Source organism: Sinocyclocheilus grahami, unplaced genomic scaffold, assembly GCF_001515645.1.
Source record: "Sinocyclocheilus grahami isolate Dianchi unplaced genomic scaffold, SAMN03320097.WGS_v1.1 scaffold929.1, whole genome shotgun sequence".
Taxonomy (NCBI): domain Eukaryota; kingdom Metazoa; phylum Chordata; class Actinopteri; order Cypriniformes; family Cyprinidae; genus Sinocyclocheilus; species Sinocyclocheilus grahami.
In genome coordinates, this window is record NW_015506108.1 from 387,625 (window position 1) to 405,472 (window position 17,848).

Genomic DNA, 17,848 nt, shown 5'->3' on the forward strand with positions numbered 1-17,848 from the left:
TGTGTCTGTTCCCCTTTCGGGCTTGAACTGATGGTAAAACTAATGACATTATTTACTGCCTTAACTTTTATTTTGAAAGATGAAGCTTGTGATTATGGTAAGGGGCGTTACATTTCCGACGAGTGCTTGCGGTGTTCGGCCAATCACAATGCACTGGGTCAGCTGGCCAATCAGAGCAGACTGCGCTTGTCGGAAGGAGGGTCTTTGCGAAAACGAAGCGTTTGGGAGAGGCGGGGCATAGAGGACCTACAATAATGTACAGTATTTGAAAAATAATGTGTTTTTTGAACATTAAAGCATGTCAACATATTCTGTTACACCAAATACACAAAATAATGATCTTTAAAAAAGCATCATATGACCCCTTTAACACATTTTTTATAAATCTGGTCACAATGGTGAAGCTTTTGCAGTAATCATTAGAAAACTAAGTCTAGCCTGATTTTTAATGTGAAGCAATCCTCGACAGGTTGCAAGTCAGAATTAGCCTACCTTCTTTTTTAAATTCATCCCTCCTTCTCAGTGCTTCAGTTGTGTCACTGTAAACAACAGTTGGGAAGCACCTGTGTAAGCGCGCACAGCTGTGAAACGGCTACAAACGCACATACAGCGACTGAATCCACAGAGGTTCAGTCTGGAGAGGAGACTAAACCCACAGTAACAGCACACCTCCTCCACTGTGTATGCAAAGTGCTCCATCAATATTGAACACCGTCACACAGTCCTATTACATCTGAATGTAGATACGGGGTCTTAGGGAAGGTACGGCACTCACTCGCTGGGCGGTTAAAGATAATGGAGCTTCAAGCAGAGTGAAAGGGGCTGACGCACTCAGTGACAAGTGCTGAGAAAAAAACAGCACACTGAGATAAGACTCTGTGCTTGGTAAACTGACCTCGTGTGTGTTTGTGTGTGTCCAAGTAAAGTACGAGAGGCACACAGAGTTCAGCAAGGCCACCTTCAGTACTTCCAATTCTGTGCACTTGTGATGCGGCATGATTGCGGATTTGAGGCTGTTGTAAAAAAAAAGAGAGAGACTCTGCGTCTGGATATGCAGGGCGAACAATGCCATATCTTTGGTCCTGGCAAGACTGTACTTTTTGAGCCAATTACCTGAGCTGTAGATGTCATGTGACAAATCACTCTGGAGTGCCAGGTAAATGATATCATGATTCTGTTTGGTTAATGATATCATCATTCTGATTGGTTAACAGCACCACAAGAATGAGTACAGTTGCTGAAATATGACATTAAAAGCAACAGGGAAAAAAGGATTCACACTTAACAATAAAAAAATGTAAACAATAAAAAAAACGTATTATTATTATAAAAAGTAAAAAAATAATAATTAAGTTGCTGCACCATAATAAATTATTAGTAAGACATATGGTGTTGTATAATAATTTAATTTAGTTGAGTTTTTTTATTTTATTTTTAAGGAATATATTAAAATTCTGTCCAATACCAATAATACACCTATAATTATTTTCATATTATACTGATAACTTATAAATGTCTGATATTAAAATTCAATCCTCTTTTTTTGTAAACACATTTCAGAAATAAATAAATACTACATGTGAATTTAGGCAACACGACATTATCATGTACAATAATAAATATGAAACAATTTGATAGAAGTATGAATATATTTTACATTTAACAGTATTTTATAAAATTATTCATATTTTTTGAAGATTAACTTTAAGTGAGTGCTATATGATGATGGCAAAAGAAATGTAAAGTAAATGTAAAAAACAAAAGCATGCACAATTAAATATAAAATTAAGATTTTGTTGATTACAATACCATAATTAAATGTAGGCGAGATCACAGAGAGGCTCATTATTATTGAGAGTAATTTCAATGTTATTGTTATATGATTTGTGTCTGCTCACATACAGCAAAATAATAAAGAAATACGATTTCATTCTACATTCATTATGTATTGATAATTATCTTGTTCATTTTATAAACATATTCATGTTATAAATCCAGCAATACATCTAATTCATGATCATATTTTCAAATGCTATAGCCCAGCAATCACACTAGGGCCAACAAAAGTACTAGGCCTACTCGCGATACAACCGCAGTCAGTTCGAAAAAGAGAGCAGCCCTAGACCGCTGTTCTCTGTTGCTATTAAAAAATTATAAACAACACACATTCTTTATTACATTAATCCATACATCTCATGGGCTGCATTCTCTGAGGGGAGAGGCAGAGCGTGTCGCTGAATGCGGCAGACAAATCATTTTTATCTGGGACCCCGGCGGGTATTGACAAACCAGGGATGCATTTAGATAGCCCAATTAAAATGGGGAAATGAACCGACATCAGGCACTTTGAAAACGCTGCAGCCCTCTCGTCCTCTGACTCTTCAAAGGCCAGAGACACCACGAAGAGCAACGAGGGGGGAGAGAGAGGTGGTGCAGGGGGGCTTCAAAGGGTAGAAATTCTCCTCAACGGGCGAGCAACTGGAGGCAGAGGCAAACCAAAGAGCAGAAACCCGAGGCGGCTGAGGCACGGCTTTCAGACCGACTTCACAGCAGGGCTCTACGCTAACTTTTTTTTTTCCCCATAAGGACTCGCGCCTCTGAGTTAAAATTAGGAGCACTGTTGAAGTTAATTTAACTGTAACGTTAATGTGCCATTATAGCATACATATGCATAATCTAGCATTTAAAACTGAATATAGAATTACTAGAATTCAGAAATATAAGATGGACTTGATATCAGTATCTTAAAATTATAAGCATTTATTAGCTTTTATTTATATTAGCATTTTAATAACTTTTATAAGTATGACATTTAATATATATATTTTTTTAATAAATTCTTGTTCAGGATTCTTTAACAAACAGAACATTCAAAATAACAGCATTTATTTTAATAATAATGATACTGAATAAAAAATTTTAAAAAATCGTATAGATCCCAGACTTTTGAATGATGTGCTAAAAAGCAGAAATTTTACCCGCATCTCTCCGACGCAGTTGCAGTTATGACAGGATGGAGATCTCTCTCAGAAAACCACACCTCTCAGGACTTACACCATTCATCTTAATTTGCAGCTTTGATGCTTCAACAAAGCCTGTAACTGGACACATATATGTAGCACTAGGTGTGCTCCGATCAGGATTTTTGAGGCTGATCACCAATCACAGAAAGCAGTATCTGCCGATACCGATCACCGATACCGATCTTTTTAAAGCCTTCATTTTATCATTTATATCTATTTATAGTGATACTCCAATCAGGATTTTTAGACATTTATTCAGGGCCTGAATTTCATTTTTGAAAATGGGGGGAATTCCCCTCTTAGGTGACTCTTGTGAGAGGGGAAGCAGCTTTCACACAGGAGCCTGCTACTGATCCGTGGCTCTTTACCACAAACACAACATTTTTCCATTATTTTGATTTCAAATCCAAACATTGCCACTGAAAATGCTTTTTCAGCATTGCAGTTCTTTTTTTACATAGTACAGTAATACAATCTTTCACAGACATGTTTAAACGATAAATATAAGCAACACATTATTCAATGTGCTTTTCTTTTGGATTCACTTAGATTTATATATTAAGTTGATCAAGTAAGTGACTAAACATTTAATTCATTTTCTTATGTTATCACAAACTTACCATTGACAGAAATAGTCAGATCTACTGCTTTTTCTTTTGCATTTAAATCTTTATTACAAGCAATTGTGCGGTCCATAAAGAACTTTGTTTTCCTACCTCCACGAATGCCTACCACCTATGCCATATGTTTTGACTGTGAAAAACAGTAGACTTTAATAATATGTCTTTATGGTGTAATTACTACATTTTCGTATTAATCCATGTTCATATTTACTGCAAACAATGTGCTGTTACTTTAATTTAGCGCTTGCAGCACAGCAATAGACTCGGTGCGGAAACGATCTCTGCTCTGCTGCAGACGCACCACTCCTGGAACGCAACAGTGTGCAGTGAACGCTTTAATCCGTTAACATGAGCGCGGAGAAAATATGCAGCACCTATGCACTGCAAATGGAGTAATGTGAACCTGGCGTTATGTGTGTGCGCTGTGAGTGTGCATAAGCGCATGGTCTCCAGGACAGCACGCGAGCGCTGAATGGATAAACACTGGTAAGAATTTAAAAGTAATGCAATTTATAAACTTTAGTGACGATGTGACACTGCCGCGATTGTGCAAGTGACAATTCCTGTGTAAGCTGTGCAGCGTGAAGCTTGCTTATAGACAGACCAGTGTTCATTTCGTTGACGGATAATTTGTCAATTTTCGTCAACAACATTTTTTTCACCGACGACAATGAGACGATAACGAACTAAAACTCTTTTTGAATGACAAAAACGATGACGTAAATCTATTGACATTTCCATCAACGAATAAAAACGAGACGGAAATATTAGGAAGGGACGATTTGGGAAGAGATTCATTCAGAACGAATCTGCTGCGTGGTTCTGAGGTTAGATGCGTACATATGAACCAGCGGGACATAAGCTAACATTGCTGCATGTCGCATAAAACATAAAAAAATTTCAATATGTGGGAGTAAGAGAAGAGCAGACATATGGATAAATCTGACGACGCAAGAGAGAACTCAATTTGGTCCGGTATTTTGAGCGCAGACACTGAAGCATAGGCTACACACAGAAAGCGCGTCTCACAGCGCGCGAGTACTCTTTCGCGTCGCATGAACGGAGAGTTACATACAAAATTATGTCGAATTGTCCATTTTGATGAGTATTCACGTAAACACAGTTGCTTACTTCTTAAGTGGACGTAAACGGTAGGGAGAATGTGTATCAGTACATTGCATCCATTGCAGCTGTGCATTTGGGATAGCAGCTTCATTTAGTTGCTATTGTCCGAGTCATTGATGTTAACCAAGCAACAAATGAAAGACAGAAAATCATGCACTGCTCTTGTCTGAAAAACTTTAGTAGCACTAAAGTTGAATCACTTTATTTATAGAAATAAATATGTCTGCTTGAAAGAATGAAGAATATGGTGAACAAGTTGCTATAAAGAATGCATAATTAGCCTATATAACCATTGGTATTTCATTAAAAAGAAGACAATGTTCTTGTTCTTTATGAGAAGTGGTTTTATTGAATTTTAACATAAAGGTATGTTGTGTTTCACCGCAGATAAATCGGTGTCTATCATGATAAAACCTTAATATCAAACCTATATGAGTTTGGACATTTTAGACAATTGCTTAATAAATGCACTGTAACTAAACCCATTAGATTTTAGCTGACTAAAATTACTGTAATCTTATGATATTTAGTCGACTAAAACTAAAAAACAATTCAGATGACTAAAATATGACTAAAACAAAATGGCATTTTAGTCAAAAGACTATGACTAAAACTAAATCAAAATTTGCTGTCAAAATTAACTCAGAGACAGACACGATGTGATTTGAAGCCGAGCGGTGATTCACTCACGTTGTTTGTGAAATTATGTCTCACACAAGGTTTTCAAATTACTTTATAAGTTATTTAATGAAGAAATATATGACTATGACTCGTCATCTCCACAATATTGCGTCTGTATGCATGTATCACATGGATTACATAATCTGAGATTTTTTGTTTTCCATTTGAAAGTAGACATTTCACACTCTATAGATATATTTTTAATATCTGTAAGGCAAAGATATACACGGAGTTTCACGCTCAAGTTAACAGACCAAGACGGAAGAAAGCACATCCTGTTTGCTTTCATTATTTTACAAAAGCACATTTTGTTGTTATTGTGAGTGCACACCAATAAACGTAGAGTCTTTGCAGATTTGAAAGATGTATTATTCTTATCTGTATGACCAAAAATGAGGGATTATTTTAAGAGCAAGTGAGAGCACCGGTGCCTCCATCTGTCCAGCGGTGAGCACGCTGCTGTTCAGCTTCCGCACAGCCACTTGAACAGCACACATTTCTCTAGGTTAACATTAGATTGAGCGGCCATGTAAAGTTGCTAATACTTACATATTTCAGATGATAAGCCATATTTGTGGTGGATGAATGATAGGCGAGTGTTTGGATGTCCTGCTGGATGTACGGTCTTACCATAGACCAGTCGTTAACGATCTGCGTGACTTCGCCAATGTGGATTTTTTTTTTTGTGACTAAGCGACTAATAAAATTTTGGTCGACCAAGCCTCTTCTGGTCGACTAACAATTAGTCAACTATTAGGGGGCAACCCTAGACTCCACTAGCTAGTTCTTGCTCAATGAACTATGGCTGCTTTTTCAATTTCTCCAATTACTGTATTGGCAACACATAGTCTAGATGCCGAAGAGCTGGTAAACAGTTTCAATACTTTTTGTACAGCTATCTTAAATTAAGTTTCTCCTCTTAAAGCTAAGCCACCCAAACTGGGAAAAATAATTAGAATGTTTAATGAGAATATGGTTGTTCAAGGAGGTACTTGACTATGTCTCATCTAGTGTACTCCTTATCGTAATCCCGGTTTACAAAAGCTCCATTCCATCCTGTCTTAAACATGCTGCAGTTGAGCCACTGTTTAAATAACAAACCTTGACTCTATTGATCCAATTAATTACAGGCCTATTTCAAAATTACCTTTTTGTCAAAAATTCTAGAGAATGTTGTACTAAATCTCATTTCATTTGCAATAAATCTACTTTTAAAAGTAGCAAATTACTTCCTGCTATTTGTATATTCTGGTAATTGTTCCATCCTTGTATAGCAGGACTTGCTTTTGACACCACTGATCATTGCATTCTCCTAAATAGACGAAAACTTGAGGTCAGCATCCATAGAGCTGCAGTAAACTTATTTTGTCTTTACTAAAAGGAGTTTTTTGGTGGAAATTGGAGCAATCTTATCACCTACAGTTCCTATCTCCTGTGGTGTGCCTCAAGGCTCTGTCCTGGGTCAAACCTTTTTCTCCTTATATATGCTTCCTGCTTCATGACATTTGTGATCCTGGACCACAAAACCAGTCATAAGGGTACATTTTTTGAAATTGAGATTTATGCTCAACGCATATCAAAGATACAACTATTTGAAAATCTGGAATCTGAGGGTGAAAAAAAAAATCTCAATATTGAGAAAATCGCCTTTAAAGTTGTCCAAATGAAGTTCTTAACAACGCATATTACTAATCAAAATTTTAGTTTTTATATATTTACAGTAGGAAATTTACAAAATATCTTTATGGAACATGATCTTTACTTAATGGCCTAATGATTTTTGGCATAAAAGATCAAAAAAATCTATAACTGACCCATACAATGTATTTTTGGCTATTGCTACAAATATACCCCAACCGTTCTCGACCCCACCGCCTCTACTCACTCTAGCCCGGCCTCAGCTCACGCTAAACTCACGCTAGGCCACCATGTTTTTCGTTGTGAAAGCGAAACTACTTAGTTTGGTCTTCCAAAAGAGGACAGGACTACAAATCAGTGGTTAAGTTGTATTTACAACACTGTTCCAGAACAGTTTAACCCAAATATCCAGATGTGTACTCGACGCGTTTCAAAAAGGCGGGGCATAGAGGAGAAACAATAATGTACAGTATGTGGAAAATAATTGTTTTTTTAACTTTAAACTGCATAAACATTTCATTACACCAAATACACAAAATAATGTTCTTTTTAGCAGCATTATATGACCCCTTTAAGACTGGTTTTGTGGTCCAGGGTCACATTTTTTGAGGCCTCCTATCAGGTTTTTGCAGATGACACCCAACTTAATCTCACTCTTTGACTCCCCTGTTAGCATGTTTAAGTGATATTAAAAGTTGGATAGATAAAAAACTTCCTGCAGCTAAACGAGAATAAGAATGATGTTATGCTATTTGGCCCTTCACAATTGTCAGGCAGTTTTTGCTGGAACTTTGGCACCCTTTCAAGCAAACATAAGTTCACCAGTTTAAAAACATCAGTGTCATTTTAGATCCAGAAGTATTTGACAAACAAATTATTTCTGTAGTCAGAGCCAGTTTTTTTTCTTCTGCAGCTAAGGTGGCTGCGTAAACTAAAATCTTTTCTCACTTTTAATGGAGACTTTTGTTCATGCATTTATTTCTACTATAGGCTAGATTACTGCAAAGTTTGTATGCTGGAATTAATCAGTTTTCTCTCTGACGCTTACAAGTGGTTTAGAATGCTGCAGCTCAGTTTTTGACAGGGACAAAAAATAAAAGGAGAACACATATTGCCTGTGCTAGCCTTCATTGGTTACCTGTGAAATACATAATTGACTGAAGAGTTTATTTTTTAAGCTTTGCATGGACTTACTGTAATATATATATATATTAGTGTTGTCAAAAGACCCAGTACTTTGATATCATGTCGGTACTAAAAAAATTAAAATGTTACGGTACCAGGTTTTTTTAAGTACCGGTGGTACCGAGTACCCGGTCAACCCGGTTCTTGATGCACTATCCGAAAGGTGCGCAGATCCACTCTCTTCATAAAAGCACTGAGACGTGGCAACATCAAAAGGAGGAAACACACCAAACAAAACAATTTCAAGTAGAAATCGACTGATATATCTATTTACCGATAGTTTCCCCCGATTTTAAGCATTTTACAATAATCGGATATCGGTTTTGTAATATCGGATTCACCGATAAACGCCGCCATCTTGTGGATGTTTTGAGAATTGCGCGCAGGATCAACATTGCAGCGCATCTGAGGGGAAACAAGACAACAACAACGGCGTGCACGGGTATTTGATTTACTGTAGTTAGTCAACTTTATTTAACATAGCCATTAATGCACAAATTAGATGTATTACATAAATGCCTGATATGCAGTTTATGCAGCTTGGCTCGAAGAAATAGAGACGAACTCACGGAGTCACGTAAAATAATCCGTTAAGTCCTCTCCCAATAAAGACGTAACTTTGCATTAATTAAATAATACAGCCATGAATGAGCGCATGTTGGAAATAAAAACGCTAAATTTAATTCTCTGTCTGTTGTCTATGCTCATCATTAGTCTCGTGAAGCCGCTTTCATATTGCTGTTCACTCACCGATGTTGATGCTCAGGAAATGCTCCAGCACGGCCACAGCATGTAACTTTTAACAAGATTCACTTGTTTAAAACACCCTAAATTGTATTAACATTTACTATATAACCATTATTTCGCTAATAAACATCTAAATAGATGCAACTCTATGGAAATTATTTATTTATTATCTCCACGAGCGATCGCAGTTTGAATATAGTTATATGTAAATGCATAGATAAACTGCGCTGTCAGCAGGCATTTCATAATCTAGAACGACAAAACCATTATTAGTAATTCTGATATAACATGCCAGTTGAGAAATGCAATAAAATACGATGTTTTGTTTGTTATATTTCAATATTCCAGAGAATATTATTCAGTGAATTAACATTATCCAGTGAATTATTCTTCACTCTTTAGCCTATTAAACATCTTATAAACCTACTAAAACTGTAGTTTAAAATGAAGTTGATATGACTCCTTTCCTTTATTTTCTCCATTTGAAAACATTAAACATTCTACATTTATTTAGCTTATTGTTAATATTAGTGTTGCTGCTGATGCTTTAAATAAAATGTTTTTTTATTGTTGTAATGTGAAGATTAAATTTAACATGAAAGAATGCTAATTTTCAACACTTTTTTTAATATGACTGAAAGGAGGAAAAACCAAAGTGAAGTATGAACTTACTTCACTTAGTCATTTATTTATTTTATAACAGTAAATAATTATCGGTTCTGCATATCGGTTATCGGGCACATAAACATGCAAATAATTGGTATCGGTATCGGTTATAAAATATCAATATCGGTTGATCACTATTTAGAACTGAGGCATTTATACAGCGGTCTGTCTCGCCACATCAAAAAATTTAATGAAAAAATGAAACGATTTGTTCAGTACACCTGCGTACCGAACTGAAAGACCCATACGGAAAATATTTGGTACAAATACGGGTAACCGTTGCACCCCTAATATATATATATATATATATATATATATATATATATTGTATTTTTTATAACAGTAAATAATTATCGGTTCTGCATATCGGTTATCGGGCACATAAACATGCAAATAATTGGTATCGGTAACAAAATATCAATATCGTTCGATCACTACTTTAAAGACACCCAGATCAAATGAAAGAGTTCAAGCAGGTAAGTTTCATTTTAATTTTTAATATGATAAAAATTACAATATCAAAACTGACCACCACAAATAGATTTTCCAAAAGGCTTTGACTTCGTTGAATAAACATGAGCACTGCACGTGTCAAAGTCGAAACCCGGTGCGGGTGTTTTTATATCACTGTATTTCTGAAGGAAACCGACTGTCTTCAGAAAATTATGGATGTCATTTTCATTTCATCTTGCCTGTAATGCCTGAGCAGCCTTTGTGAGGAAAAACCAAAGTGAAGTATGAACTTACTTCACTTAGTCATTTATTTATTTTATAACAGTAAATAATTATCGGTTCTGCATATCGGTTATCGGGCACATAAACATGCAAATAATTGGTATCGGTAACAAAATATCAATATCGTTCGATCACTACTTTAAAGACACCCAGATCAAATGAAAGAGTTCAAGCAGGTAAGTTTCATTTTAATTTTTAATATGATAAAAATTACAATATCAAAACTGACCACCACAAATAGATTTTCCAAAAGGCTTTGACTTCGTTGAATAAACATGAGCACTGCACGTGTCAAAGTCGAAACCCGGTGCGGGTGTTTTTATATCACTGTATTTCTGAAGGAAACCGACTGTCTTCAGAAAATTATGGATGTCATTTTCATTTCATCTTGCCTGTAATGCCTGAGCAGCGTTTGTGAGCTGAGCGCTGCTTTGTGTATAGCAGTGGGGAAACCTCTATATATTTCCCGCTTTACAAGCGCCTCCTGCTGGCAGAGAATGAATTTGCATATATATACCGCCACAAATAGAGTGCAAGTCTGTGGGAAACACCGCTTCTGTTATGAATATTATTCAATATTTTAATTTGAATGTCGGATTGAAATTGAACGGATTGAATGCTGTTATTCGTTAGCATAAGCGCGGCTAACTGTAATATAATGAGCATTAGAATGAAGTTTCTTTATTAACTATTTAATGCTCCTATAACTTTTATTAGGGTAAAAAAACAGGAGAACATGATGATATTTACTATTTTTACACACCAGAGGCTTTTAAATGAATTGTGAATATATATATATATATATATATATAGGGATCTTCTCTGGCGCTGCTCTTCACAGAAGTCTACAGGGCCTTATTATGGGCACCAATGCTTTGGAATAGTCTGCCCCTCTCTGTTCAATCTTTCTCCACAATTTGCTAATTCAAATAATGTGTATTAAATACCTTAATAGTGCATTTATATTGATTACAACAAGAAAACCACAGAGGAGCTGGAGGAACGTGAAGCAGATCACCTCATTAGCACAGCTCTGAGCTTGTTCTGTCAGTTTGAAGAAAATCAAAGATCAAGACTTCAAATGTAGCACTTTAAAGAGCTGCTCTGCTAAGTGCTGGTGCCATAAAAAAAGGAGGAAGAACAATCTTACAGCCTTTTTCAAAAACCAAAACAGAAGACCTCACCGTCAAGGTAATATTACACTGTGTTGCACAGTCAGAAGTGTCGTCTTCTTTTAATCACACAAAAATGGATACGCTCACCCCTGAGGGAGACAACACTAACAGTCAGTGGCCTGAACAGAACAAGATAAGCATCAGAAATTGTTATCTAATGACGCAAATGAACATTTTACTGATGACCAAGGGGCGAGGCGAGAAAAAATATATGAATGTGTTGAGGTCAACTGAAGTATTCTACACCTGAACCTTTCAATCTATGCTCTTAACTGCCCTGTATACAGTGTCTGATGGACATTTGTTTTTCACTTAAAAAAAATAATCTTCTTAAGTCCCTTATTTTATGCTCCAGAATGTCATCATGAATAGGGGTTAACGCAAATTGTACCAAAAAACAAACAAACAAGCAAACAGCTACATGCATGTTTCCAGTTTAACTGAACTTACGGGAAAACAAAATATCACAAAAACAATATGCAAATAAAGCAACATTTTTATCACATGTGTTGAAATATTAAGCAGCATGACTTTTTCCAACACTGATAAAAAAAATGTTGATGATAAAATAAACATATTAGAATGATTTCTGAAGGATCATGTGACGCTGAAGACTGGAAAAATGGTGCTAAAAATTCAATTTGCCATCACAGGAATAAATGAACCGATTGCAATTTTCTTGGCTGATTCCGATTTCCGATTTTTTGTTAGTGTGATCTGCTGATACCGATTTTTGCAGATTCCGATTTTCTTTCTAAGAACTATAATTGACCGTATATACAAACAAAATCTACTTTTCTTCAACGCATAGTTTTATTTTCATTAAAAAAAACACAAGTAAAAAGTCAGTAATAAAATAAGAACAAATAAAAAAATTGCAAACAACAGCACAAATAAATGCAATAGAATAAAGAGAGCTATGAAACTAAGTTTTTCAGGTTAGGTAAGTTTTTATTCAGGTAAGAAATACTACAGAAATTAAAGTAATCAAATGTAAAAACACATCCAGTGTTATTTTACATTTGATTACTTTAAATTCTGTAGTCTTCATTGTAAAAATTAAATACAGATTAATGCTTACCATTAAAGTTATAAAACATATTCAGTCAAGAGCAGAAAGTGATTTTCTTTGTCGTTTTTTCTTTGATTAACATGACAGACAGCAGCAGATATATTGGACTGCGGTCCCTTTAAGAGTTTATCCACGGACCCAATACACTGTTACACAACATGCGTCCTCTTTCTCGACTACTTAACGTTCCAAAACTGACTGTGCTTAACTGAACACTTGCCAAGACGGGCATTTTGACAATTTTGTATGTATTTGAATGTTTTGGTGCAGTTAGCCACTCATTTTGGTATTTGTGGCTCACAAGCTGTTTGAGACTGAGCGTGGCTTGTGCGCTCCACTAATATAGATCAGTGATGTTGCGCACGCTTTTGGTGTAAGCGCGAAACCTGCGGGAATTACTAAAATAATGCGCAATACAAGCAATATTTAACCGGAGCGAATGAGACGTGTGTGAGAGAGAAGGGGACGTTGGAGAGAAGAGAGCGAGAATGCGCGGCTGGTGTTATTGCCTGTGCCGCTGGTAACAAAACGGATCGGCTCAGAATCAGAAAGAAGTGAGACTGACCGGCCGGTCACCGATCATGAGGAAAATCGTCCGATTCCGATCCCTGGCCGATCGATCGGTGCATCTCTAATTTTGAAATATTTTAAAATAGAAAACACTTATTTTAAATTGTAATTGACTGTTTTTACTGTATTTTTTATCAAATAAATGCAGTCTTGGTGAGCATAAGAGACTTCTTTCAACAACAAACTTGACCCCAAACTTTTGAATGATAGTGTACTTTGGAAAATATATTTACATGTGCAGTATTCGTGCTGTATTTTTTATGCAATATTTTTCAATTCACAAAAAAAAATGTGTGGATGGAAACCCAACAAAATAAATATATAAATAAAAACATTTAAAAAAATTTAAACTTAATAGTAGCCCTCATTTGTGTACAACTGCTACTGAAATAGAATCAGTGTGAAATAGCAAATAAACAAAAACCACACATACTGTTGTTGTGCAAAGGAAATCAACTTTAGCCATTTTCCCATCTCTGTCACTCTTGCACGTACACGCTCAGACACACACAAATGAGAGAGCTGCCAAATGAGTGAGTAATCCATCATGGCTGCCATTTACCAGCCCTCCTTTTTAACAAAGCCTTGACGGATGGGAGGAGATAAGGGTCTGTGTGTGTTAGTGGAACTGTGAGCACAGTTCTTTCAGGCAGATACACACACCTGCACAAGTAGCAGTGGAAGCTGTGAAAGTCATGTTCACTCATCAGTCTTCTGTTGCCCTGTGAACGGTGAGGGGTGTGAACTCATGCATAACCTATTTATACCCCTCCTCCCCTCCAACATCCCCCCAAGGTCTCCCTCTCAAAGCAGCGCAAACACACAGACAGACAGTGTGTGTGTGTGTGTGTGTGTGTGTGTGTGTGTGTGTGTGTGTGTGTGAGACAGAGTATGTGAGCTGACCACCGCTCAACACAACTGAGCACTGAAGAACCAGTGCAAACCTGTAAAAACAACCAAAAACCCAAGTCAGGTCACTCTGAGGCCATCTTGGTAACGTTCCTGGGAAGTAGTTTTCTATGCAGGTAATAGGTAAACAAGTACAGTTGTTATCTACAACTACTGTTAAAGTTTGGGTGCAGTCAACATTTGTTTTTGGGAATGGAAAAAAAAAATGATTTTATATTCTAAGAATTGTAAACAAAAACAAAAAATGTTTTGACAAAAATATTAGCAGCACAAGTATTTTCAACACTGATAATAATAATAGGCCTAACTGTTTCTTGAGCACCAAATCAGCATATTAGAATGATTTCTGAAAGATCATGTCATCAATGAAGACTGGAGTATGGCTGCTGAAAATTCAGCTTTGTGATCCCATGAATAAATTACATTTGAAAAAAATATTCAAATAGAACAGTTAAATTGTTATAATATTTTGCAATATTACTTTATTTTTGTCAAATGAATAACGTTTAAAATAACCAACAAAATTTGACAAAACTGCCATTATACAATGAGTTTCTTCAGCTCAAATCAAAAACCAAAAAAGTCATACTGGACCAACCTAAAATGACTAGCTAATAAGCATGTGCATTCTAGACTAAACATACAGGTTATATCTCTACCAAAAAGGCAAGTTCCTCTTTTATATGAAAGGTGGGGCTTCCATTGCCTACCTGTACCTGAGACAAAAGCCACCCAAAATATAATCCAGGCACTTCAGAGTTCCATTAAAACTATGTACCCTGCACTACCATTTCTCTTTCCATAGGGGGCGATGCACAAATCTGGAAAAGGTGTGTTCAGTTTGGAGATGTATAACTTCAAGGAAAGATGAGTTTCAACTTTAAACAGGGTTACTTGAAAATTACAGCCAAGTTTGTTAGAGACAGAATGGATTCACATATGCCCATCTGCAACTGATAAAGTGGGAATATGATGGAAAGGACAAACAGAAGCAGCACAAAAACAGACTAGCACATAAAGCATGTTGTTTGAAATGGAGGAAACAGAACAGGTCTGGCTGTTGGACATTATTTGCTCAGTCACACCACAGGCTGTACGGTACAGCAACACCATCACTTCTGTAGAGTAGCTGCTATTAGAAATTCATGAACGACTCCCTCAGACTGATATAGCCTCTGGTGACAGAGGTAAAATACAGAACAGCACAATAAAGTTTGTATTTGTTTATTTTTATATTGGGTTTTTTTGGTCTCTAAAGATTAGCATCATAAGATAGATAAAAAAAAATTTAAATTCATAATTCATTCATCATTTACTCACAGTTGTGTTGTACTAAACCTGTATGAGTTATTCTGCGGAACAAATGTCACAATATTTAAATACATCTTTTTTTGTTTTATTTCATTTATTTATTAATTAATTTTTCTAACCCATACAATGGAAGTCAATGATCACCAAAACTGTAAATGTTGACAGAATTTTATTTTTTGTGTGTGAAATATTACCTTTTTATGTTAAATTCAATGTAATTGATGTAATTCAAGAAAAAGAATATAGCTGCAAGCAGCGATGGCGGGCCCAAGCCGTCAATGCAAACGCCACCCTGGTGGCATCAGGAAAACATGCATTTCCAGTAACCCTCGGGCAGTCTGGTTTTAAGGGATACAACAATTAAAGGGTTAATCCAAACCATCAAGACTGTGAAACACACACACAGAACAATATATAAAACTTTAGTAACACTTTACAATAAGGTTTCAGTTATTAACATTAACTATGTTAATTAACAAACAATAATTATATAGCATTTATTAATGTTAGGTAATATTCAAAGCTTTTTTTAGAATATAAGCAAAACATTATTAAAATGTAGTTTTATCTATTAACATTAGATAATGCACTGTGAATTAACACGAACATTTTGATTAACTAACATCAACAAACATTAATAAATGCTGTGAAAATATATTGTTCATTGTTAATTCATGTTAGTAAATGCATTTACTAATGTTAACAAATGAGACCTTATTTTAAAGTGTTACCAAAACCTTTAATGATTTATAAGCATTTTTTAACTATTTTATTGATCTCTAATATTTGTGAAATATTTTTGCCTTCATTACAGCTTAGTCTTCATCTGTGAGCTGAACTGTTTTACGGTTACATTTATGAGATTATGTAAATTCAGATGAATGTCATGTCACGGGATGTCATAGGTCAGTATCACATGAGTGTAAAATTATTATTTGCAGCACAAAAATGTACAAGTCCACGGTTATGTATCTTCAGATCTTTTTTATGTTCTAATTAACATAACTATTAAAATAATTATATAAAATGATGTTGTCAGTGCCCTACAAATTAACTGGTTCTAAGACTTTTTTGTCCCTAAAACTAACAGAAAAGGATAAGGCCTAAGAGATTTCTTAAGCTGTAATGCACGAAAACAACAACAACAACAAAAATTACTGATTATTTTTTTCTGGTGAATAAAGAGATGTTTAAAGGTCTCTTTCTCTTTTCTCTCTCTCTTTCTTTCACCCACCCCTTCACTCACCCCCCCTCTCAACACACACACACTCACCTCCCCCCTTCCTCACACAGGGGCAGAGTTGCAGAGTGAGATCTGATGTCTGATAGTTTTTTAATTTTAATCCATAGAACGTTGTAAAGTCGTGAAACTATGCATATTTCATCAGAATGACTTGTTCTCTTTATGTAAAAAGTTTTGAAGTGTTTGGAAGCTGCACTTTAATAATATAAGACAATTGCTTTTTCATTTTTTACTGTTATTTTAATAAATCGCCACGGCAAAATCTATCCAAAATCCATCCGCAATATAAGTTCCTCAATGTTTTGGCATCATGTAGACAAAGTTTGGTGTGTATAGTATAATTCTCCTCTGAGGAGTATGCATTAATTCACAGCTATATTTTTCCAAAAATCCATATTCAAATCAAAATAGCCGGCTTCCTGTTGGTTGTAGCTAATGACTGTAAATTAGAAAGTTGTCCAGCTTGATGAGAACAACGTATTTACCAAGTTTGGTGAATGTCGCTAAAACTAACCCCCTAAGTTTTGTCAAAAGGTGGCCCTCAAAAGTTGTTCGGCTCAATGAGATCTATATGTGTCCCAAGTTCCATATGAATCCGTGCAAGTATGTGTGAGGTATACATCAAGTTTTCTGACTGTGTTCCAGGGGGTGCCGTAGAGCCCCTGTGCCACGCCCGGGTCCCAGCCTCTGCGGCGTCCTAATGGCCGCAGATTCCAACGTGTGTGCCCATTTTCAAGAGTTTTTGAGGCCCTGTCTGTCTGTGTGTTAAGGCCCCCAATACCCCCTGGATAGTTGATAAAAAATAATCCTTAGAAAAACAAGAGGGCCCTGCGCCTTAGTGGCTTGGGCCTTAAAAAAAGAATTTTCCATAATTAATATTGTTTTTATTATTGTGTCAAAACACACACACAAAATAATTTTATTCAATTCTATTCAGACACCTTAATAAGCAAATAAATTACTAACAGCTTTTTTTTTTTTTAAATGATCTCTAATCTAAAAGGCACAAACGAGAACCTGAGCTCAATTTGTGTATTTTAACCAGATAAAATTGCAGACAGACTGAAACATTGTCTAACATCAAGCCATGGACTCACCAACAACAATGTATTTTTCCTTCATCAGAGGAACACAAAGTTCCGGAC